The sequence below is a fragment of the Heliangelus exortis genome, chromosome 3 (genome assembly GCF_036169615.1).
Source record: "Heliangelus exortis chromosome 3, bHelExo1.hap1, whole genome shotgun sequence".
In the NCBI taxonomy this organism is placed as follows: domain Eukaryota; kingdom Metazoa; phylum Chordata; class Aves; order Apodiformes; family Trochilidae; genus Heliangelus; species Heliangelus exortis.
The window spans coordinates 44,032,462-44,058,876 of record NC_092424.1 but is presented as its reverse complement, the minus strand read 5'-3'; the positions used below and the strand labels follow the sequence as shown (position 1 = coordinate 44,058,876).

Genomic DNA, 26,415 nt, shown 5'->3' with positions numbered 1-26,415 from the left:
TAGATAGATGCAGATGCTCCACAGAAGCTGCTAGTTAATTTCATAGGCATTTGGAGGCAGATACAGGATGGAAACTTCCGGGGGTAACTGAATCCAGTTTAACTCTGTGGTAAGAGTCAGAGAGTAGAATATCTGTAAATTCATATTATTAGCACTATATATCAGCACTATACTGACCTATATGTAATATTCTTATAAGAACAGCCTGAGTCTTGGAAACTTAACAGACTTCTGTGCTTAGAAGGTTGGGCTTAAGAACATGACAGCTGAAGATACTACCTATGCTTCATTCAAAGCAATAGTGAAATAATAATTTGATAATACTTTGTTACATCTCTCACTTCATGTAGCATATTTTGTTCCCTATCTCACCATGCAACATATCCAGGAGAAGGTGTTTTCCTTGCTTTTCCCATCTGTGCCATCAGCCATAAAAACCCACTTGCCTCCCCAGGAATCGGTGTTCCCCCTTTCTTAGTGGTTCAGTGCTTCTCATGGTTGATAGTTAAGAAAACAGTGTGGGATATCTTGAACAAAAGAAAACAGTCACCAGAGGAGCAAATAAATGTTTTGTTCTTAGGAACATCTTCTTCCTTTCATCAAGCCTTCCAAAACTGCTCTGAGGCTGCCACCTGATGTAGTTGCTGGCTGGTCTGATCCCTCTTTTATTTTGTGTCAGCTACTTGTTACAGATTTTAACTTCACCGGACCACCTGTTAAGGTTAATTTGCATGAAAGCAACATTTACAATATCCTTCAGGCATATGGTAGAAGCTGCAGCCTTTGTATCTCTAGGGAAGTTCATATTGTCCTGTAGATACACAGCCAAGAGTAGAACTTGGATTCCCAGCAAAGACACATTCTCGTTCAGGCACTCAGTGGGGAGCATAACCTCTGGAGTGGACCTTACTGTTAGTTCCAACAGTGAAAAAGCTGTGAGCGTCATGAGCTGTGATTTGTTTTCTGAAAAGGCTTGGCAAAGGTCCATAAACACTAGGTATCTGTCTAACTGAATTTGCAAGTTCCTCCAGCTGCCCCAGGGAGCTTCTAAGTTCCTTGAACCTCATTCCTGCCCTCATAGAAGTTACAAGACATGACTGTTTTGCCAGCAGGGCTGGTAAATTCCAAGAACCCCAGATACCAGATTTACAGAAATTACAGCCCTGCTGGCCACACTGGTCAAACTAGAAATGTTTTGGAGTTTCATGAGCCTTAGCTGTTTCTACATGTAAATTACAAGTTCCAATTGTGCATCTACGTAAAGGACTTTGGCACAAACAGCTGGAGTTTTGGGAGGCTGCAATCTGAGCCAGCACAGTGCATGAGCAAGACTTGGAAAAGTTGCAGGGCTAATGGTTTCTCAGCAGAGCTTGTAAATCTGGTGGTCTCTGTTTTGAGACTGTCCCTATTGATTTAGCAAAGGAGAAGTTACTCTCCTGATCCTCAGACTCCAGGGATGTGATATAATGTATCTCATAGTTGTACTTTTTTGGAGCCTTGTGCTTTTTTTGAGCCTAAAATTAATGATTTGTAGAGATAATAAATTCTTCTTGTCAACTGTCAAGCTTGGAAAGCTCAGTATAATGTCTTGATGGGAAGGAAGACTGGAAATGTAAAAGTCAAGTTATCAATGAATAAGAATATGAATTCTGGGAATATTCTACAGAAAGATTTAGACTACCAAAGCTCCCAGCTTTTGTCACAAAGTTTACCTCTGATGATAGAGCATGCATGCTGTATTCAGATGGCAAAAAGGTGCATTGTTAAAGTTAGAGTAAATTGGGTAAAACCAAGTCTTACCCTAATGGTTTATTCAAAGTTCTGTCTCTGCATTTAGAAAGCAGTAACTGTCCAGTTTTCTTATCATATTTGACATCTGAAGGATCTCTAGCAAAAGAAACATAAAGATGCTCAACTTTTTTTATGGTCAGCATGCCTCATATTATGACAGTTTGGATCAAAGATTCTACAGAATCTTGATATCTTTTCTCTTTGTGTTCCACAGACACCATTAAGAGGTAGAAACAACTATTTTTGTAAGTGTGTAAAAATGTACAGGTTGAATCATGCCACTTCATGACATTTCGACTCTGGACTTCACAACTTCAGTATTCTTTTAACATTATTTTTATGAGTGTAGTTTTATACGTGAGTGTTCATACATCACATAAATCAGTATGAATCAGTAGGATATATTAAATATATAAAACTAGCATGGCTGCCGGAATAGATTGGGAAATGGCAGGAGAAAAAAAAAGTTTCTAAACTAAGCAAGGAAAATTTATCAAAATGATATATTAGTTTTATCTGAAAAAACCCTAGATGCCAACACTTTTGAGCCAGTAACAGTCCCTTCTGTGACATGGAATAACATTCCTGGACATGCTACTTAAAACAAAAAGTCCTGTGATATGTGTCTCTCATCATCTGCCAGCACCAGTTTGTCCAATAAAGATTTGTTTCCTACATTATAAAAATCTGTTTTCTTTATCTTACTAAATATTATGGAGAAAATAAATCTTGCAGTCCTTTGCTTATACCCGTTTACTGTGCAAGATGCTTTCTTTATATCGGTGGGTGCCTGAGAAAATGCAGTTGCAGAACTGGAGCCTGGATATGCAGTTTTGTGTTTGTTGTCGACAACACAGGGTGTTTGCCACAGCCTGTTCACACACTGCATTGCCAACTGTGCAGAGGGGCTGCTGGAGTTGTGTACTTCCACATAGACACATTCTTCTGTGTTCAGCATTACCTAAAACTGTGTCTATGTCAGCAGGCAAACGGCACTAAAGAGAGAAAAGGAGATTGCATGGGCTCTCCAGTAGTCTTTGCATTTTCAGTGTCCTCCTTTGTGTTCTTTTTGCAGATACGAGCAGTATAGCTCTGAGGGTATTGCAGTATTGTGGAGAGGCCAAAGACAATTATCAATCATATAAAATATTCTGGAAAGGCTTTCATCGTAAAGATCTGTCCTCTGTTATCTGATGGTTGTTAATCTTTCTGCATTTTCTGAAACAGGGAATGTGGTAGCATGTCTTTGTGTCAGAGGTGTTTTTCTGTGTCCATAGTCTCTCTCATTCTAGCTCTGTTAGAAGTAGTTGTGCTGTGTGCCAATGTAATCTTCTGTGGCCATCTTCTCTTCTAATGTAACTCGGTCCAAAATGTTGTGGGCAGTCATCTTCTGGGTGGCTGCTCTGCACATGTTTTTTCCATTATGCTAGTAGTAAAGTTAACTGGCAGTTGTGAATCTTCTTGCCTGCCACCCTGGCTGCTCTGATTGGCAACTCTTCCTCTCTTTTATAATTAGTGATTGATTAGAATTTGCTGGAAGGAGCGAGAGGGCAGAGCTCCAGTGACTTGAAATTGGATTTGATGCGCATGACACTAAAGTTAATTTTGTCAAAGCTATTGATGAATAAAACTTACCTTATGTTTTCCCTTCTTGACTGACATTAACTTCTACTTTACAGGCTTACGACTCATCTCAAGTATACTGGTTGCAACTGTTAAGACAGTAATTAAACTTCAAAGCTATTGAAGCTCTGTTATTAGACTCAGAAAGAGTAGCTAAAAGCAGAAGAATTTGCAGTTAAGACTGTACAAATCCACCCTTAACTAGTCCACAGTGAGCAGGGATTATGTAGCACAGTAAGAGCATTTGATGTACAGAGGATCTCTGTAAAATATAGACATAATGGACTGCAGTATATGGCTGAATGTTCCAGGACTATTTTTTTTTTTTTTAATTTCTTTTAATAGACATGGCTTTGCCTTAAAGGGTGTAGCTAGAAATCATTTTAGATAACTAGGATTCTTCAGTCCAGGATTTTGCCTTGACAGTCATCTGTAAAAAATGTTAGCTGATGTTTCATTCCAAAAGAATGAACAAAAGGCTTGATTCTGCCGTTGGATCTGGGTTTATGAATCATCAAAAAGTGCATTAACCTATGTGTGTGGGTGTCTAACTGCAGCGTGTGCCCCAAGCTCTTGCTCCATCAGGACTGTAGAGTCATCCAGAAGGGTGGACAGCTTTGTGCACCTTCCTTGTCTGTGCTGACATATGGTCCAAGTGGGAGGTGGATTAGACAAAACTAGGGAAATCATAGACCTCCATGCTAGTTACTCATACCCTACTGTCTGAAATGGGCATCTCTGGAGCACTGTTCTTGGGTGTAACTTATTTCATGAGCCTGATGGGATAAATACGGCATCTAAACATCTCCAAGTATGCAGTCAGGAGAGACAGGGGCCTGTCATTTACAACATCTTTCTACTTGTTGAGATACTTGGGCAGAAATTCAAAAGATGTGTAAATTTCTCTGGAAGATTCCTTTGTGTCCTTTAAGTAGGAATTAAAACTTTTTTTTTTTTTTTTGGTACAATGACCTGTTTCACTACAGTCATCCTAATTTCCTTCCTCATTTCCTAGATTTGCCCTCTCCATTGTGTTTTTTGTTTCTTTGTTCTTTGTTTCATTTCCAGGAACAGGGGTTGGTAAAATTTATGAACATTTTTAGAAACAGCCACTGTTTTTCACATGTATAATCATTTGCCAGATTTTCAACAAAGTAAAACTTGAAGGAACTTCTACTGAGCAGAGGTACAAAATGAAGTGATTCTTCATTACTATGTGCAGTTAAACTGTGGAACTCCTTGCCTCTGGTACTTATATGGATTTGAGGGCATACAGGATAGGGCCATGAAAAATACATTTGTTGGGAATATTAAATTAATGAGATCATATGTCTCAGGGACTGCATGAGCCACATATTATTGGAGTCTGGAGGAGTATTTGTGAAACTGTCACTGTATTTATCTTGTGTTATCACTGTGTTACCTTGTTTAAGGGCAAGTGTGAAGTCTTGCATCTGGAAAAGAGCAACCCCAGGTACCAGTATGGGTTGGGGACTGAGCTGTTAGAGAGCAGCACCGAGGAAAGGGACCTGGGAGTTCTAGTTGACAGAAAGATGACCATGAGCCAACAATGTGCCCTTGTGGCCAAGAAGGCCAATGGCATCCTGGGGTGCATTAGAAGGGGGTGGTTAGTAGGTTGAGAGAGGTTCTCCTCCCCCTCTACTCTGCCCTGGTGAGGCCACATCTGGAATATTATGTCTAGTTCTGGGAAACAATACACAGATCGGGAAATGCTTGAGAGAGTCCAGCTCAAAGGCACAAGGATGATGAAGGGAGTGGAACATCTGCCTTATGAGGAAAGGGTGAGGAAGCTGGGTCTCTTCAGCTTGGAGGAGACTGAGGGGTGACCTCATTAACATTTACAAATATGTAAAGAGAGAGTGTCAGAAAAATGGAACCAGGTTCTTCGCAGTGATGACCAGTGGTAGGACAAGGGGTGGTGGATGCAAGTAGGAGCATAGGAGGTTCCGTGTAAACATAAGAGGAAGCTTTTTCACTGTGAGGGTGGCAAAACACTGGAACAGGCTGCCCAGTGAGGTTGTGGAGTCTCTTCTGGAGACATTCAAAACCCACATGGACATGTTTCTGTGTGACCTACTCTTGCTGGTTGTGCTCTGGCAGAGGGGTTGGACTCAATGATCTCGAGTTCCCTTCCAACGCTTAACACTCTGTGATTTTTGTGATTTCTTACATCTTGTTTTAGTTGCTGCCAGGTGAATTACACAGATATTTGGCCTGACAATATTATGACATTTTTTATTGCAGGGAACATTGGCCTTGGATAATTTTTGTATGTACAGAGTCCTAGGAAATATCAGTCTGAATTCTATTGCTTTCAAAAAGCAGTGAGAGCAGAGTGGGAGATTCAACACATTGGTATTTAATTACTGGCTTATCAAATGCTTCCTCCTTCTTCCCTCTTTCTTCTCCCAGGCCATACCTGTCATAAATCAATGCAGTGTTCTGTGATAGCAAACCTGGTGGGCCATGACATCAGGGAATGGGAGAAGGTAATGGAAAGGTAGCTTTCCTTGAGATCACAAAGGTTTCCCAGGGCAAGAACTGCTGGCTAAGCTTTTGGCAGTGAGGAAAATGTGAGGAGAAGAGAAATACAGTAAAAGCCATTTTTTTGTGGCCGTTATTGCAGGATGATTTGAGAGTAGCTGAACTGGGGTAGAACTGTGAAGGGGAAGGAAAGAAATCATGGAGGAAGAGTAAATGGTTCCTTTTTTGCTTCCTCACCTCTTTTGAGCAGCTTTATGAGGAAGTCAGATGCTGGCTATAAGCATTCAACAGGGAGGAGGGAGGCAAAAAAGGTTATGAAAAAGCAAAATGAGAGGAACCCTTTGCTGCTTGCTGGTGGGGATGCAGTGCAAGACCTTCTTAAGCCCTCTGCTCTGTGTTTCCACTGTGAAATGTCACGTTCAAGTGATGTTTCCAACTATGCATCTTTCTGTTTGAGTATGTTTGTTCCTATCTTTCTGCAAATCCTCTCTGGAGAATGTCTTGACATTCGTGGGGTTCTGAGAAGCTCAGTGGTTTATTTTCACTGAAAAGCTGTTCCCCTCCCTCCCTCCCTGAATCAGCTGAGTTCCCCTGGGGGGAGGCTTCCTTCCTCACCCACTTAGATTAGTTGATCTACGGAGGCTGTGGATACTCTTAGCCTGATGCTCTGTGCCGCAACAGCAGCAGCCGGGGCTTTTCTCTGCTGCAGCACGTGTTGCCTCTTGACGCTGCCTCCCTGGAGAGATCATTAGCAGGGTGGAGGCTATTTTCTTTCCTAGAAACAGGAAGAGAAGAAGAGAATGAGAGATGGGATGCCTAAACAATCTAGAATTAGATTACAGCGTGAGCTCAATGACATCAGCTCCCTTCAGTCTTCCCACCCATATGCTCTCTCACGGCATTTCTGCTCAGGCTGATCAAGATCTGAGGATACCTATAACAGTGGGTTAATTCTCTGGTGATTCATTGGGTCTGGAGCAAAGGCCCAGATCTGCCAGTCCCACTCCCCAGTACTGGCAGGTCTGGAGTATAGATAGCTGCATGTTGCACAGGTAACTTAAGATATATATAACAGGCCATAATGCACTGAATTTCAGAGCAATTCAGAACTACTGTCAAGGGATGTAGTCACGATGAAGTCTAGAAAATTAAAATAAAGCATCATAAGAGTGATAAATTTTGCAGTAAGAGCTCTCTCACTCTCCCCCCCCCATTTTCTCCCTTGTGGCTATGTAGCCACAAATGTTAAATTCAAATAGTATACCCACATTTAGGCTAAGACTTGTTTAAAAAAATAATTTGTTAAAGATAGACCAAAGAAAAGTAAAAGTAAAATGTCTCCTAAGAGCTAAGAAAACTGACTGTGTGGTAGATGACTGGATTCTCCTCTCCTCTCCTCTCCTCTCCTCTCCTCTCCTCTCCTCTCCTCTCCTCTCCTCTCCTCTCCTCTCCTCTCCTCTCCTCTCCTCTCCTCTCCTCTCCTCTCCTCTCCTCTCCTCTCCTCTCCTCTCCTCTCCTCTCCTCTCCTCTCCTCTCCTCTCCTCACAGATAAATGATAATTATTACTACTAATAATTTAATTCTTTTATTGCTAGCTTCTTTCTGTAGCAGTTATTCCTCACACTTTGTGTGTGCTTGGCCTGCAGAACTTTGTCATTCACTCATGCATGATGTGCTGGATACATTATTTTGGTGCTAGAAAATGTCAAAGTAAGTAAGTAATAAATAAAAATATTTGGTGTGTTTACCCTTGAATACAAGTGTTTTTTTTTAAGAAAATAGCAAACAGAATTAAAAAAAAAAAAAAGTGAAAGGCTGTGTTTCTAAGTCTTGGTATGGTCGAAATATTTTCCCAGGGAGGGAAAAAAATTGTCTAAGGAACTGCTTTGGTTTCCTCCAGACCATTCTCTCAGAACCTTAGTGCTAGCTGGAGACAGCATGAATCTCTGTGAACATGAATCTGGGATCTGCATGATGGGAAGAGATTGTAAATCACAGTTTAACCCCATGGCAGATACAAACTAGCAGAGGTAGTGTGGATTCCCCAGAGGGGCTGGAATAAATTCTGTGTCACTGCCTAACCTGCAGCATTATGAAACTGGCACTTGCCTTTCTCACCTTGCAGACAACATCTGCTTACTCAGGCTTCTTGTCTTACTCCTAGAATTGCTCTTGCCACAAGCCACGTTTCCTGCCTTTTTGAAGGTACTCCCTGTCTCTGCATGTATGGCGGTGCCTTTAGACTGCTTTTGTGCTATGCAAATTTCTTTCTCTGTGGAATGGTTCACTCTGAGGGTTCAACCTGAGGACCTGTGCCAGCACTTCTCATCTCTGAATACGTGGATTTGGGACTGAGGATTTGAATACAAATTTTTGCTTCCTACCAATGTACGAAAGCACACCTTTGGTTAAAAAAAAAAACCCTACATTTAGTGGTGTGTAGCTGATTTCCAGATCCCTGTTCTTATTTGAAGTTTGTGGCCAGACTGATCTTTGTGTAGAAGAAAAGGGTAAAACTCTTGAGGACACAGCCAGGACATTGTATTTAAAGTTTTTGAGCTGCATGTCTGAATAGGAAAAATGAACATAACAACGTCAGTTGACTTTGTTATTTCATAATTAAGGTTTTAGACATCCACTTTTTCCCTTAGAGAACTGTGGAGGTTATGTTCTTTCTGTCAGAGTGCAGCTAAAATTTGCCATGTTGTATTTCTGAGCAGTTACTACAAGTTTGCTGAGAGTTTTGATATCATGCTGTACATCTTCCTGCATCAGTTTATCTAGATTTCTGCTGTATCCTATGTCACAAATTGACATAGGATATGCTCATAATAGAGATATGAAGCCTCCAGCATCTCCATGGGTGTACTTTGGTCCAGATGCTTTGCTGTGAGCCAGTGCTCAAGTGAGAAATAGAGCTGTTAACAGAAATTGTGTTGGTGAGGGCTGTGTTCTCAGGTAAGCTCCAAATCAAGGCTCAGATTACATTTGGAGATGCAAGAATATGAAGAAGTGCAAAGATCTGTCCCATTAATATTTTATGATTGGCCTTCTACTTACCCAGGATGTCATATGCTATTAAACTAGGATCTGCTTCATTCAGTTCCTGAGTGAATTGTTGTGTATGAATGCTGTATCCTGTCCTTTGCTGTGTTCCAGTTCAGTGTGCCTTGTGTTTCGTCAGCAAACGTTCCTTTCTCTCTCCTTTTTCATTTTGTCTCATACATATGTACACAAAAATCAGTATGCATATTTTTATGCATAGATTATAATAACACAAAACAGATTGTAAATTTGCAGTACTTCAAAAGAAGGTACAGCGTAAGTGACTATTGCCATTATCTCTATCGTAGTTTCAGGTATGTCTTGTAAATCTTTTACCAAGAGAAATACATTGTTGAGATAATTTCCTCGGGAAGAACAGTCCTCTTTTCCTTCCATTTTGTCTCCCATTCCAGTTCTAATTGCACTGCCCTAACCTGTGAGGGAGTGAGATGTCCCTCTCAACAGCACCTAATACCTTTAGATTTCCTTCTAAAGGTAATAGTGAGGTTTTGTGACAACGCTGTTGAGTTTTGGTGAGTGGACATTGTTTGTATGTCATCATTCCAGTTCTGCAGCTATTCTTGTTAGAAACTCAGAGAAGCTTGTTTAGATGCTGAAGGCAATGCATTAGGAACTGATGGTGACTGATTATTATCCAATCAGTTCCTGATGCAGTATCCGCGACATCAAAAACTCTGCAGTGGTTTTGGCTGCATCCTGATTTTTTTCAGTTGCCATGTCCCCATTTTGTGTCTTAAAAAACCCAAAACAAATTGAAACTTCAAATGACGAGGTTTAACAGGGACAGTGTACTAAGAAGAAAATAAAACTGCTTAATTGCAGCACTCAGGTTTTTAGGAAATGTAAACCTTTCTTTTATCTAATAATGACTAAGAATAAATATTACCAAAAATTGCTCTAGGTAGCACTGGTGGAGAGCATTATACATCTTATGCAGGTTTTAATTTTTTTCAAAACTATTTTTTGTTGAGTAGTTTAGCACAAGTTAGTCAGCAGTTGTGTTCTACTTCTCAGAAATGAAGGAAACAATGTAGACTTGCAGCAGAGAGAGTCTGCAAACTCAGTGTTTGAATTGTGAAATTCGTGAGAAACTATAACCTTATGCCAACATGTATGGACATTTTGTATGCAGCATTTTGGAAAAGAGAACTACAGACCTAATGTTACTATCCTATTTCTCACACATTTTCTCACTCTAGAAAAAAACATTACTTTTGAAAGGAATAATCTGGTTTCAGACTTGAGTCTTGATAACTTGCTTCTATATTTCCACTGGATAAGTACATGCCAGTTATGTCTGTCCATTTGCTGTAGCACTTACTGTACTGGGAGTAAAAAACATGCACGATATAAACAGCAAATGGTCATCACAACCCTCAGACATTAAGATTTCTCTTTTCACCCATTTGCATTTGAAAGAATCCAGTTAGTGGTTTTGGAGATAACTGGGTTTTGTATTTCTGGTACAGGTCTAAGAAGAAATTACCTGGAATGCGTCAGACTGCAACTAATTTAATTAAGTCTCTCTCCTCCACAGTGGTGCCCTGGCTGTGGCTAACCAGCAGACCAAGGTTCAGTGCCCACTCACATTTGCTGAGGTGAGCTGGAGGAGTACAAGCTGTGCATGGAGATTCAGGTTAGAGTTCCCTATGGTGTGCCACAACAGAGCTTGATGCATCAACAAGGTCCTTGTGTCTCTGACCTGCCAACTGTTCCCACTCTAGCCAGTTTAGGGTCTTAGGCTTAGTCACACCACAGATCAGTTCTAAGATGTATTCAGAAGTTTTTTTATTAGTTAAAATCAGTGTCTTCGAGTTTCAAGGCTGAAAACTAGGCCTAATTGAGCAGTGTTCAAACATCTGATCAACACACATGTTTAGCCAGTGAATATTTTGTTATTTTTTTCTAACACCTCCAAATACATTATTTGCAAGAGTCAGCAAAATGAACCCGAAATGAACCTTTAGTTTACAGTGTATTCTTGTCAGCTGTTGTGAAAATCAGTCCATAGTTCTAGTTGCAGATGTGTGACTGGAGCACATGCTGATCTAATTAGAAAACCTACTTTTTTTAGCAATTCTTATATAAGCTGGTAACACATTTTGTTACTGCTTCCATGGCACAAATGCCCTGCAATCTACTGTCTGTTAATTCTGAAGTCTGTGTCCCACAGTCATTTAGATATTTTCGTTAACTTAAACTTTGGATGTGGAAGGAAAATGCTTGCAGTGAGTCAGGGAATTTAGACATTTTCCAGGGGAAAACAAACCAGCTCAGGTGAGATGTGGTGACTAATGAGTGTGATAAGTGAGTCCCTTTAAATGTCATGGACAGGTGTATTTTTTACATCAGAGGTTCTTTTGTTAGCAGTTACTCAAGTAGAGACAGCATCACTTCACCAGGACTGTTTGAGATAGTGCACTTTTATCTCAGAATTATTTTTTTCTAGTATTTTCCAGAACTAAAAAGAACTTTTGTCACACCTGCTTTTGCCAAGCTTCTGTACATCAGAGGGAGCCATCTTTTATCAGGGTCCTTTGATCCTTAGTGTGACATGATTAGCTTTTTGGCAGACTATAAATGCTCCCTGGAATTTCACATGTAAATAAAACTTAGGGAGATGACTCTATGGATTGGTCATCTGGAGCTTTCAACCATAAAACTGTGGAGAAATTAATATAACTATTTTATGTGCACTGGCTATATATTATATTCCTTTCCACTGGATATCCATGGGCTGAGTAAAGCCATCTAATATTAATGAGAATCTTGCATTGATTTCAGCATCTTTAGATTGAGCTTTAGGCAGCAAAGTTGCAAACACTTGAAATGTGAGTAATCATAATATAATTGTGGCTAAAGAGCTGGCATATTTGTTTGACAGTTTAGGAAAATTGTGTATGAGTGGCAAGGTGGGTGTCCTTTTTCCACAATACTGAACATAAACTTCAGCATAACAAGATTTGTGCTTGATTATTTGATAACTAGCTAACTCTAATGATCTTTGATACCCAGTCAGAGGCAGTAATGAACTTCTTGTGAAACTGTGATGATTTTTTAAATTAGTGGGGTTGAATTAGAGACAGAAAATTTAATGCACTTATAAATGAGTACATTATTTCTAACTTAATTTTAAAGGTGAGTAAGAGCTAAATGAGAACTACATAAAGATATGTGTACACATAAAGATCTACCTCATTTTCCAAAAATTGCATTAGTGCTTGATATCATAAGTATGAAGATAGATATGATAGCTTTGGCTTTTTAAATGGTAGGCAATTATTTTGGTTTTCTTCAATTTTAAAAAAGCTACAAGAATCCTGAATGGGACATAAGCAAGGTCATAAACATAGAAAAAATTGATTGCAATTGTTTCAGGTAATGGAAAATTCAGTGTAGCTGGTGATTATGGTGGAACACTAATTTTTGAAATTGTGACAAGAGGGGGATGCAGTGAAAAGTCTGGGCACAGAACTTTTTTTATCTCAAGCAGCTCAGATGTGAAGGATTAAACACTGAAAAGTCGTCATCAACCTGACATTTCAGAGCAAAACTAAAGTTTTCAGAAGGTATTTTTACAAAAAACATTTTCAGTGGAGTTGAAATGAGATGGGATGTCAGAGAAATTTGCTTACCCAGTTAACACAGAGATAATTTTGCTGCTGCAGGATGCTGCAACAGTAAAGCTGGGAAGGATAGGAACTGCCAAGGCAAGGTCTGGAGCTCAGTATATTTAATGGTTTGAACAAGACATGCTTGGTGTATCTGGATTTTGTGTAGTGCAACAGTGTCTCTTGGTTCTGCAATTAAGGTGCCATGCAGGTCTACTAATCCATTAGAGCAAAGAAATTGCTGTGTTTAGCATAATCCCAGATACCACTGTGAGAGAGTTATGAACTGCTCACAGTTGCCAGCTGAGATTAAGCCAATTCACAGCCATCCAGGTTAGGCCTGCAAGTGGATTCATGTCAGATAAGGTTCTTCCCTGAACGTCCTACACAGGAAAAAATGGCAAAGTACCACAGACAACACCTGGTACTGTGAAGATTTGTCATTAAAAAATATAGGGTCTCTGTGCATCTTCTCTGAGAGAAGTATTATGAAGCAACTGCATTTGTTGAACTGAGACATAGTTTATTTGGTGATCTTTGGCATGCCCCAATCTGCATGTAAACTGAAAAAGCAGACTTGTTCTTTCTGGTTCAGCCTCTGCATATTTTGCTTCTTTTGTATAATAGGGAAAACAATAAAACATAAATTCAAGGGAACTCTCTAACTGCCGAACAAAAAACAATTAGGTAAAGCACCTAGAAATTATGTGCATGTTTCTTCAGCTCCTTACACTTACCTTGTTTTATGCTCCTGTAACTCTGCTGATCAGGGTAGAACAATTGAGCAGAGAACTATAACTAAATCCTGCTTTTGTGTTTGATCATTATTTACTGAGCTCTGTCAGTAAATCTCCTATGTTTAGAAATAAAATACTGGAACTGCACAGGAAAACAGACAAGAATCAACAAAGTTAGATATACTGGAGAAATTTGATGAATTTGTAAAAAGAAAAGTAGATACTGAGAGACAGTTCTGAAAAAGAAAAGCAGCATAAAAAAGTTTTTTGAAGGGTGAGGTACTATATAAACTTATTTCCTAGAGCTCTTTACCTACAGAAGATGATCACCAAGATCATCCACTTTAGTTTTCATCATCTACAGCAGGAGGGCTGTGGAGAGGGTACAAGTGGAGCAGCACTGCCACCACATCTCCATTCCTAGGTGTTCTCCAGGCTGCTCCTCTGAGGGGGGACGGAGAGGCAGGAAGCCTCTGCCAGACTGCAGGGCCGAGGGCAATTCCTGGTGAAACTTTTGCACTGCTCAAGCCCTCCAGGAAACATCTGGGTGTGTTTGGATCAGATGTTCTTGCAAGGTTAGGCCTCTTTCCCTACCTTGCATACTAAAAGTGTGAGGCCCACAGAATACAGTCTGTATCATCGCTGGTGTAAAGCTGGTGATTTTTTTTTCTGGGAGAAATCCTGTGCATAGTGCAACCTTGGAGCATACTGGCAGAGGAACGACTCAGAAAATCCTCAGAAAAACTAGCCTGCTACTGGAACAAACCAGAGGCAGGCTTGGCAGGTGGTCTGATTATGTTTGCTCAGCCAGTTCAACAGTATTTGCTGGACAAAAGAAGGCATCAGGTGATATAGAAAGTCCCAAACAAAGCCCCAGACGAATACAGACATGACCAGACTTTCTCATCTGTTGCTTATTTGTGAAAGCGGAGGAAAACTTGTGGCTAAAGGGGGAAGGCACAAAAGCCAGAAGGCACATCTCTTCTGTTGATTCTTGAGTGGGAGGCTACTAAGTCAAGACTGCTGAGAATTCAGATTTCTTTGTGTTTCTTTTGTAGTACTTGAACTGTTTTCCATTGCTGACAGAAGGGTTACAGCAGTGCAGGGTAAATTCTTTTAACTCCTCTTCTTGCTCAGTCATTCTTAGCCTGCACATATTTCTTGTTGCCACCCTGTATGCAGTGCTGGCTATCATGCAAATACAAATGTGTCATGGCACTGAAGTCATAGTCAAAGGATGGTGGATGGAGGATGGCTGTTAAATTGCCCTTTAAAAAATTTAAAAACCATTTATGTGTTACGTATCCAAATGTGTATTTGCAGAACCTCTGTGGAAGGAAAGGGTCCAAAGGAGCAGAGAAGACCTTTTCTAGATAGGAACTTAGGCGAGCATCACTACAACATCATGTAAACAGATACAGCTTAATGTTATGTATGGATGGTACCTGCACAGGTTGGATGTCTTTCCAAGGGAAAACATTTTCTCTTTTTCTGCCTCCTAACTTCATTATGAGTAAGAAGGTGTTCCAGGTTTCTGAAAGATTTGGAATACCTTTCACTTTTCTATGGTGCATAAAAACCTAATGGTAAAGGAATGTTAATCTTGCTCTAATGCATATAATCCTGTAATTTAAAATCTATCTTACACTCCAAAGGCACAGAAGGGACAGAGTAATTGCGTGCAGGCAACCTTAATTCTGGCACTTTCTAAATTTCATTTCTTAACTCTTCAACCCTGATGATTTTTAACATAGCTTTTTTTTTTTTTTTTTTTTTTTTTTTTTTTTTTTAAATGTGGATACATTACAAAATAAGTGTAATGCTGATTAAAGAAAGTTTAGAATATTTTTAGAATATTTTTCATATTTTAGTTTGCAGTGAAAATGTCTAATAAAATGTTCAGACATAGTGAAGATTTTGCTTACATCCAGAGATGGATAAATAGTAGGAAGTGCTCCAGCTCTACATGTTGCTAAAAGTAAAGAGTCAGATTTAAAAAAAATCAATAAATAATAGTCAGCATTTGAAACTGGGGTAGCTCAACAGGAAAAGAGATCTCTAGTAGTTGGTGTCAGTCATCACATTTACTTGGTACAGCTGCAGAGGAACAGCATTATCAGTCTGCACATTACCCTTACCTGTTACTTGTACTGTTTTATTTTTTTGTAAAAAAAGGATATTTCATTACATGCTATTGAATTTTCCATTATTCCAGTACGATGGGTTCACAATAGCTCTCTAGCTCTAGTCCTGGGTGACAGATTCTTATGTCTTGTTTAAAAATATTTGCTAATAAATGGGTAGATGGAAATACACCATTAAGATGAAAGGCTGCTGAAGGAACCCCTCAGGAGGTAATGTAAACTTGTATTGATTTCACTGAGGCCCAGATTTTATCCAGAAAGTAAGAGGTGCACATTATTTGCATTGGCTTAATTACTACAGTTTTATGATAAGATCTTGAAACTTGCGAAAAATTTTTCTTTTCTCTTTCATGCATGATATTTTAGTTAATAGAATGGCAGCATTATGAGGTTAGAGGTGTGAAAACGTAGGTAATTCTGGCAGTGTGAAAGATAACTATTTAGAGTTATGTCATCAACTTAAAATGTACAAGATAAACTGAAAGAGCCTCTTAAGAAGAACAGTAACAAAACAAAAAAAAAATTTCAAAAGGGAGTAAAATTTTAGATAAGCCTAGATTGATTCTAGCATCAATTTGAGTCAGTTCTTGGAATGATGCTTTGATTTCTTTCTCAGGGCTGGGTTTGTGAGCATAGCTTCTCTTTGATTCATTTCTTTATGAATTTAAATGAATGGGCAGGCTGCATTCTATTTACCAACAGCATTTTGGAAAGATACAGCACTGTATTGATACCTCTGCAGGGCTTGGGCTGACTGAATAATGGAAGATGGATTAAAAAATACCTGAATAGAATGGTCAGGTAGCATTTCCAACAATGATACAACGTAACTGATGTTTTTATTGCACAGCACATTTTATGGCTTATTAAAACAGACTCTGTGAAAACACTAGACAAGAACAAGTTTGCTTTAATAAAATTAAGGATAATTTATAAGGGTCTGATTGTGGAAAATGTGCTGGCTCCAACTGCAGTTCTGCCTTCCATCCCATAACTAATTTAAGGCTTGTGTTGAAATAATCATGATGTTGAAATGAATGGGGCTTTACCATTGTTTTGAATTATTCCAGGATACCACCAAATTTTTATTTGCAGATGTGCCAACTGTACCTGCGTGCACAATCATCAGCCATAATCGTGGTAGTTGCACATGCTTGCCCTCATCATTTGTCAATTAACACTTGCTTGAGAAGAATAGATTAAATTCATACCTTTATTTCAGTCTTTACGTAAAGCCCAATCTAGAGTAAAGGTGATGACTCTACGGGAAGAGTAGGAAACCAAAAAGTCACATAGCCTGGCTGTTGTGGAGACTAAGTATTTATCTCTTGTAAAAGAGAGAAGAGAGGAGATGTAAAATGGGAAAGTAATAAACAAAGTGTAGGAATCACTTTGGAATAAAAAACCCACCCAACTGATCATTTCCAGTAACTGGTAGAACACAGCTACTGGATTTTGTGGAGTTTTTCAGTGAGAGTTTGAACCATGACTATTCCTGCCTTGATGTGATACTGTTGCCTGTTCTTTTACCTCAGTGCTATTTGTTTTACATGTCCTCCTCCTGGAAGAGTGCCCCTGCACCTGAAAACACCAATGTCTTCTCCACTGCTCCTTCCACTGGATCTAGTAGCAAAGTGGCAAGATGAGAGGAAAAGGCAGTTTGGCTTTCCTGGTGCCCACAGTAGCTGAGGTGAAACCTAAGTGACATCCTTGCAGCCCATGTAGATAATTGACTTCTGAGTATGACTGCAAGTGGGTATGATGTGTCCTCAGAGTGACAAGTGTTGTAATGATGGGTCTCCAAAGTGACAAATGCTGGCTAAGAGTTCTCTATCAAGGCATTAACTGAGAGGATCAAAGTCTTTATCTAACTTGCAACACAGATAAAAACAGTAGTCCTGCTTGCCTCTGTCTCCTTGCATGAACAGCTCAGCATCACCGTTGATGTCCTTTCATGCCAAACCATCCTCCTATGTAGCCTTTCTCTAAGTCTTGTTCAGGTGGAATGAATTTTCCATAGGTCTGTCTTGTGAAGTGTGTAGGCACAAGTTCTGGTACTGGGAGGTGAATGGGACCCATTCAGTTCAGGGTTAAGTTGGCTCGGAAGCACTGAGGATACGGACACAGTCAGCTTCTCCTGAGCTTTATTTGCCCCATCTCTATTGTCCTGTTCAAACTGCACACCTCTATTGTTGCCACAGTGTTGTTCATAGTATTACAGCCTTTCTGAGAAGACTGATGAAAAAAGCCTTGTGTAAGTTTGCCATAGGACTTCTGGGCACACATGAGCTTTTAGGAGCAGGATTGATGTCTTTATGTTTCAAGAACTTCTGTTCATCTCCTCTTGTAAGTTGCTGCCTTCCTGAGACCTAATAAATATTTATGCAACCATGAATCTTTTGAATGTAATTCAACTAAGATGAGCTAAAACTTTCCATATTTTGATGATACTAAGAACATTTTAAGTGAAGAAAAAAAAAAGGTTTTTTTCCATTCACTAAGGCCTGCGTTGCTAAATATTCTCTTATCTAAAAAAGAATTGTTTCTTTCCAAGTGATTTATTCTTGCTGCTGCTATGTCCAAAGCTTGATTTTTAGAACATTCATCAATGAAACAGCTCTTCCAACTATCATAATTTAAAAAAAGCTAAACTCATCCAGTTTTGTGGGAACTAATCACCCATGAAAACCCAGTTGTAATTCAGTTTCAGTTAACATTAGGTGTAGCCTACTAATGAAACATCAAGCCCTCATAATTGAAATATGACCTGTAGTAGTTTTGTCTCTTAGTATACAGATGTGTCCAGTAGGTTATGTAGTTTTTATGCTTTTATTTTCAACTTGTGACTCATGAAAATTATTAAGAAAAAGCTTACAGCCAGCTACATGCTATTTAGGCAATTTGGATTGAATTCAGCTCAACTCAGCAGAGGTCCAGAAGATGAAGGACTGTATATTTTGTAATTATTGTGTGTGAAGATGCCAGATTGTAGAATCTCTACAGGTAATTGTGAGATTGCTATAAAGACATCACATTTGCCTGCAGAGATTTCCCAGTCTGTGACTTTCATCCAAGTTGAAGAAGAGCAAGAAATGTTTTCTTTCTATCAGTCCATATAATATTATAAAGTGAATTTCAAATAAGATGTTGGAGAAGGTTCTGTTGTTGAAAGCCCAGATGTCTTAGAAGTTTTCAAGGTGGCTAGATAACTATGTTGATAGTAATTGTTTGGTTCTGATGCTCAGCAGTCAGTCCATCTGGATCCCTGTCTTCCAAAGGCTGCATTTTGGATGCGCCACAATCACCTGAGACTTGATCCGGCTGCAGCTGAGAACCTCAGCTTCCCTCTAAATTTCTGAGAGCAAGAATATCTTGCTCCTGACTCTGCTGCTCTTTTTTTGTGTCTCTTTTAAACTAACTGTAAGTCCTCCCTTCTCAACATACTTTCTGGTTGTAATCAAATGGTGGTGATTTCTGTAAACTTTTCTCTCTGTCCTTTTTTCTTGTCTAGTTGTGGGTGTTGGGAAAGAAAGGAGAGAGAATTCTTAGTCTCCTCCAGCCATCATCACCACCCCTTTGATTGCTGCAGCCACATAGAGATTCTTTGGTACTAACCTTCTCTTCTCTTCACTCATTGTAATTCTTGCCTGTTTTATGACTTTCCCACTTGTTATGTCTTGTTGTGCATTTTTTTGTTTAAATTGGGCATTCTTTGAGGCACAGATTATGAATAGACTTGTACTGTGCGGGTGTTTAAAATAGGAAAAAACACAAACAAATGAGATTAATCATGGACTGTGTAGTTTCTAGAACCAAACAGTAAGCACTGGAAATAAAAAAAAAACCTTCTACATTAACCTACTTTAAGACTTTTTTTTTTTTTTTTTTTTGTGAGCAGCAAAGGACGCTATTATAAATATCTTACATTAATTTACTCGTTTCTGGTGTAAAGAATTAATTTTAAGAGATTTGGTTTTGCCAGTCCTAAGTGATTCAAAGAATGTGAAGGATGAAAACCAGATCTTTGGTGTCTTTTGCTGTGAAAAATCTTCAATGTACTTTAGAAGGAGGCTGGAACCATTATTTATTTCCCTTTGTCTTTTGGAAGTGAAAGGATGTTTTGTACCAAATTCTTGAAAAATTCCATGCAAAAAAAAAGCGTCCGTGAGGTGTGACTCACAGTGGTTGCTTTTACAGTATAAACAAATGAAAACCAGCTTGTGTCCTTGCTAAGCAGATTATCAGGAGAGGTTGAAAAGGTTCTTTTTAGAGAACAGCTCATTCTTGTCATTTTTCCTAATGCTACTAGAGAACTAGGAAAGTGGAAATGAACACAGAGCACCCCACTCTCCCCTCATCAGACCCTTCAGTATCAGAGAAATCGGATTGCATTTTGTCGAAAGAAACTGATATTTTGAAAAATCTGTTTCACTGCCACTTCTGCGTGTTTGTTCTTTGCATTCAGCCCATGAGTTACCTCATTCCTCTCAGGCCTGTCCCTGTGCCTGTGCTGCCCCTCCTGACAGCTGCTTTGCACAATTAATGGAGTTGCAGTGTACCTGCTCCCTGACTCTGTTTCAGCACAGCAGCTTCTACTATAGGCAGTAATATTTTCTGTTGAGTGAGAGAACAGCTGAATATATGTAAGAGGGAGAAAACCTCACCCAAGCACCAGAATGAAACCTTTCTGTTGCTGAGAGCTCTGCACTCCCTGCCTGGGATCTAGGATTTGATTCTCCCTGTTTAAAAAAAACAATCAGACAAAACCCAACTGAAAAAAACTGGAATTATTCAGTCTCTCCTACAAACTAATGAGCATAGGCAGCCGAATTCCATTTTAAAGGGGAAGGAAAATTTGGACTGAAAACTATGACGCCATGTTTCGAGACAATGAAATTAACTATTGTGCCTCTCTGAAAAAAATTATAATGACCTGGGAGACAAATCTGTTGCTGCATCCCTTTGTATTCCTCTGATGTGAGGAAAAAAAATTGGCTTTGTACATTAATTCACTTGTAAGCACAAAGAATAACTCCATCCTCAGGCTCTGAAACTTTCTGATGTTGTAGTTAATTACTAACATTAGTATTTGCTGCCTAGAGGCTTGAGGGCATTGCATTAGAAAAATCATCACCCTAAAAGTGAGAAAGACGTTGGATTTTTATGCATTTCATGATGAGTCTTTACTGACGGGCTGCTTTTAGTGCCTTTGCTCTTATTATATTTTGATTTAGGTTGCAAAATGCCCGTTCTTCTGTCATTTTATTCAGAGGTACCTCTGGCGGCAAGGAAAACAGCAGCTTCCAGAGGGCTTAGCTGGTGCACAGACTGTTATTTCCCGATGATCTACAACAATGGTTATTTGGTAACAGCTGGGCCATGTCTTCTTTAGACAAAGCCACTGTGGGGCTGAAACCTCCCATTGCTGAAGCATAACTGTTTCCCTGGTAACGGTTAACTAGCACGTGTTTTATTGTTTCAAACTGCTTTCCTAGGGTATTTGCAGGTGGTAGAAGATGCTTCCTTAAAGAGGGGTCGTAACCTCATGAACTTTCAGATGTCGCAACAAATTGGGGGACAAAAACATTTTTTTTTTCTTTCAAATGGATTAAGTAAATCTTATTATATAGCCTTTACGAGACAGATGTAACTCACAGTTTGATTTTTAGCATTATATCCAGATGCTGATACAAGCATTTCTGCGGTCAAAATTCTGTTTTTGGAATGTGAATTAGGACCATATTTCCAATAAGATGATTTCAAATAAATACAGTGAGGATATGAAGACATTAAGGTTTCTGTGTCTTTCTTTTGCCTTGGGTTTATTTTAGCTGTGGCTCGTTAGCCTGTAAGTACTGCTTTTGAATTTGATGTTTTGGTGATTGATCTTAAAAATGCACCTGGATCTGGCAGAATTCTTTTGTCGGTCTGATTAATGTAAAATTATCTGTGAACATGTAACGGATGGTTACAATGGAAAAATCCCTTGCTTGATATTTTACTTTTGAAAGTATAAAGGTACACCTACGATGTGAAAGTACATGCAGAATAATTGTTTGCATATGTATCAATAAGTAGGGAAACAGGATTTTGTAAATAGGAATTACATCCTTGTTTTTTTTCCTATACCAAAATTAAAAGTACCTTAAAAATTTAATGCATTCATTAAAAAAAATAGTGTTCTGTGGTACACAGGACTGTTTCATGTTACAGAGTGGATTTTTAAGAGGACACAGTCCCAGGACAAAAGAATTACAAGTAACATGTGACATGTGACATAGAATAAAACATGCGGTTGGATTTTAATAAGTTCAGCAAGAAACATTCATAATTTGGCGGGATGAAGAGAGAGCTCCCTCTCCTGTCTGTTTGCTAAAATTTATAGAAGCTATTTGCATGTTTACATCGATAAAGGTATAAATAAAAATAATGTTTAAATGACATGCTCTGATACTTGTAATAAAAGTCTTGTCTTCATCTCTTACAACAGATTAAGTGGCGGTTGAATCTGACTCTATCTTTTTTCGAGGTATTCTGAAATTATTCTGTGAAGTCTGTTTTGACAAAAGGTACAGCCTAATACCAGACAACCTGTTTGGTACAGTGTGATCTAACCCAGGCATGAAACAAAGCTTCCCAAGCTCATAAAAGGAACTGTCCTGATTTTAATGAAATTGACTCTCAAGCAGGTTGAGAGGGGTAGGTTCAAGTCCACAGAATCATGGTTAATAATTATTTCTTAATTTTAGTTTTTGGCATCAGGGCATCATTATTTAAAGTATATTTTGTAGATACAGTTTTCTGAAAGGTATGGAAGTTGAAGGTGTTCCAAGACTAGCCCATCTGCTCCCTTTGTTAGGAAGGACATACCTAACTTGTAGCTGAGAAAGCCCCCAGACCATGTGCTTTTGCAGTATCCCAGGCAGATGTGGAGAGAGGGAGGACAAAGTCTCAGCTGCTCCCACCTGAGCAGTCCCCAAAGTTTTACACCAGATACACAGCAGTAAAGAATTAGAGGTTACTGCTGACTGAATCATGTAATAAGAAGAAAGGAGATAAGTCATATTAATACCTGGCTGAAATGAAAGTGTGAATATGACTATGCATTTGTAAGAGAGTTGATGGCTTTTTATTAAAACACTGGGTTTTTTTGTTTTGTAATGGAATTTTTTCAGAGAAATTTGGGCACTCATGTTTAGAGTAAGTGGCCAATTCTAGCTCTTGTTTTATTTGTAGAATTAATCCAGGTCCGTTCCTGTATCTGTCCATGAAAGTGTCTACTTTCCTTCTCTCTGTCCCACGTCACATCTTTGCTACAGAGAGGAGTTTGTATGTCTTTTTGGTGGGTAGACATGGGGATTAAACTCACTGGTAGATCAGGAAAGTAACCACAGGGCTGGACAACGTGTCCCTGCCCTGAGTGCTGGCTCCCTGGCAAAGTTCCTCTCTGGGACCTGCTTTGATAGGATTTCCAGGATTTCCCAACTTGTGGATTTCCAGTTCCAGCTCCTGGAGTAGCCTTTGTAGGGATCTGAGGAGACCTCAGTACCTGGCTGCATTGAGCCTGAGTGACAGAAGGAAAACTGCTTGTTCCCTGAGATGGCTGTGCAGGGCCTTGGGTTGTGCAGAGTAAGGGGATGGGAACTGCACCTTCTCCAAAGGTACATCATGTATGCCTTGAAGTGGTGGGTGAGAACTCTGCTGTTTTTAACAGATACTCCAGAAATATATTGCTAAATGATTTCTTTCACTCAGGCTCATAACTGAACTGCATGAAAACTAAATCAAAATGAATTTTTGGAGATATGTTACCTGTCATGAGCTCTTCATAGTATGTTAGCATATATTTAAATTAGGGAATGGAATCTGGTCTGAGGGGAGATAAGGTAGGAAGAAAAGCAACAGGTTGTACACGCAGCCTATTTACTTCTTCCTTTTTTGAGAGGGGGGAGACCTTAAATAAATTATCATCTCTACAAATTAGCCACATTCCAGGCCAGAGCGGTTTACTTCACAATGAAGACTGAAAGAAGAATGAAACAATCATCCTCATTGTTCATTGCCTTACTCAAAGCAAGTTTTTAATACACACACCAAGTAAAAACATTCTGAAACACAGACTGCCTTGTACAAATGCCCTGAGCTATATTCTTCAGGAGCATCACATTGGTTATGGCTTAATTTTAAAATTATAGATTAATTTTAATCTATGTGAAATTAATTAGTAAGCAATCATAATAAGAGATTTTTTTTTTGACCACACACTTTTTCTGCTGCAGGTTACCTGGCAGCAGAGTAACAAAAATAAATAATCTGTGTGTAGTCACACTGCTCTGCATGCAGTGACTCTGGTTTCACTGTAAACCAGGATTGATTCCTTTCCCTTCTCCATGTAGTACCAAACTAGTTTTAAGTCTTTTATTAAACAATTTTCACTCCAGAAATAACAATGAATCCACATTGAATCAATTATATTCTGTAAACTTCAAAACTCAGTTAAGCAATTTCATTTTTCATAGTTCTGATAAAAAGCAAATGAGGCAATGACAGAGTCTCAAGTGTTGGCAATAAAACAGTTGTATTTTGCTGTAGAATTACTATCTCATTAATTCTAACTGTTGAAGAGCAGCTGCTGACTGTTGGTACAAGCTTATGACTAAAACAGTGTTCTTGTTTAACAAATGAATTTACATTATTTTGGGTAAGAAAGCATTAAGACTATTTACAGTGCTATGACAATGATTTATAACAGTACCTGCCACATATTCACAATAACAGTACATTTGCCAGCAAGCTCCCCCCACCCTGAATGTAAAAGTCCAGACTTACCCGTAAACATGGGTACAAGCTGTTAACCTTTTATTTGTATTTCTCCAGACTTCGGTATCACTTTCAGGTCTGCTCACTGACATTTGTAGCCACTTTAGGTACTTCTGTACTAGGATGGATGCTGACTAACAGGAGCTTGTTAGTGACTTAAAAAAAATGCCTAGTGAATTCTGCTTTCTGTTCAGACTTTACTGCCTTTTTCTCACACTTTAGTACAGTTAAGCGATCCTCTGATTGGGGTAGTAATCTAAAAAAAGATTAATTTTTCCCTGAGTGCAAAAGAAGGCAAATGGAGAGGATGAGCTCTGCCCTGGCTCTCAAATCCCTTCTGAGATTCTTGAACTGCTCATTGACATGAGCACAGGGGCACAGCATCCTAGAGTCAGGCCTGCGGTGCCGCCGGCTGCTGCCGGGATGTCAGCTCCCAAGTTGTGTCTTAAATAGAAAAGCATGCATCTGCTCCTCAGAAGATTCGGAAGCACCAGAAAGATAGCTGAGAATTACAAGTAAAATACAAGTTTTCTATAGGAAACAGCCTGGCAGTCCACACTTTGTTATTCACTTGATAAGCAGAGTCTTTTTGACAGTCCTAACCTTCTAAACTATAGGTCCTGCTGAGCCCAGCATGAGTCAAACGCTGGGTACCATCTGTCAGAGCTTTAGTGTGGGGTTTTTTTTTGTTTCCCTCTCTCTTGTTTTACTACAATCTGCTAAGAGGGGTAAGGCACAGAAGTTGCTTTTTTACACTTAAATGAGAAAGTAGGGAAATTCAATAAGAAGCATTAAAGAAATCCTGCTGTTCCCCCAAAAAACTTGGTAGGCACTGGGGAGGAGAACAAATTATTCTGTGTTCATAAAGATTTTAAAAGCAAGATTTATAGCATAAAGATTTATAACAAGACTTAGGAAGTGGGGAAAAAAAATCGGAAACCCCAAACCAAAAAGATAGTTTTGAAAAACTAAGTTATCTGGACCGTGGTATTAGGAAGAGTTGTGAAGTGAAAGAAACATACTTAAAGAATATGCCAAATTTCCCCTTGACGGACATTTAATAAGAGGAGTTGGCAGAGAAGAAGTGCTCCCCTGCTGCACTGTAAAAGAATTATCAAGGGGACATTTTTATGTCCCATTAGTTTATATTCCACCCTAAATTGGCACCTGGTCTGAATTTGGTTAGAAGTTTGCTGGTACTTCAGAGACACAAATGAACATTTCTCTTTAACGCATTACTAACAACTCATCAAAACAGAGGGGTTTGGGGTATTACTGCAGACATACATGCACACATGTAAATAAGAATATAACATAAGAAATGTCCTGATTTTCCGGTGCGGAGGGTCTTGTGAGACCATGCTGTTACCAGTATGGCTCTGCAAGTGTGGTGTAGCCAGGCACCCACACCTCCTACCTGCACAGATAGCTATTTTAGAGCCCCATTCCTAAGAACCACAGTGGTTACTAATACTATGGAGAAAGGAGTGAAAAATTGTTTCATGTTCTTGATTTTTGAGCTGGTTGTTTCCCAGCCTGTGCCTTTTAGGGTAGGTGTGAGACTGAGGTTATTCTGTATTAGACACTGTGGTGTCAGCTATATTAGCTCCATCCCAGGAACATGGCCCTGTATGTCACAGCCATTCCTAACAGGGACACTTAGGGGCCTTGGTTTTTTTCTTCCCTACTTTGTAAACTGAAGGAGATGTTTTACCTTGTAGAAGCTGGCTCTGTGACTCCAGCTGGACATTTGTGTTGGCAGGGCTGTTGTCACATGAAACGATTGTAATTGGTCGTAGAAAGTGGGTGCATAATTGTGTAAGTTTTTGTTCAAGGTCTGGATATTAGAAGGCAGAAACTCTTAAATATCTTAACCAATATGCCTAGGTCTGCTTTTACTCTGTGATGTAATTGTACCTTCACTGACTGGCATCACATTATTTCAATTTGTGTTTATATGTGGCTAACTGTGAGCATAGATTAGAAAACTTCTAATGCAATTTTATCATCCCCTTACAGTTTCTTTAGTCACAGCAATTCTGTAATGCCATTTTAAAAGGTCAGCAGTGTGATGTTAGTGAGTGCTTGATTCTAGTCTCATTGCAATTTTATACTCCT

General features: G+C 39.2%; 1 long non-coding RNA gene across 1 annotated transcript in view; it reads right to left on the bottom strand.

Moving 5' to 3' along the window:
* Positions 1-5,643: 5,643 nt before the first annotated feature.
* The window catches only part of LOC139795519 (uncharacterized), a 30,220-nt gene continuing 9,448 nt past the window's right edge, over positions 5,644-26,415 (bottom strand). Inside the window, exon 2 of the long non-coding RNA XR_011725542.1 lies at positions 5,644-6,694. This is a non-coding gene — a long non-coding RNA (uncharacterized lncRNA). The remainder of the gene's footprint in view (positions 6,695-26,415) is intronic.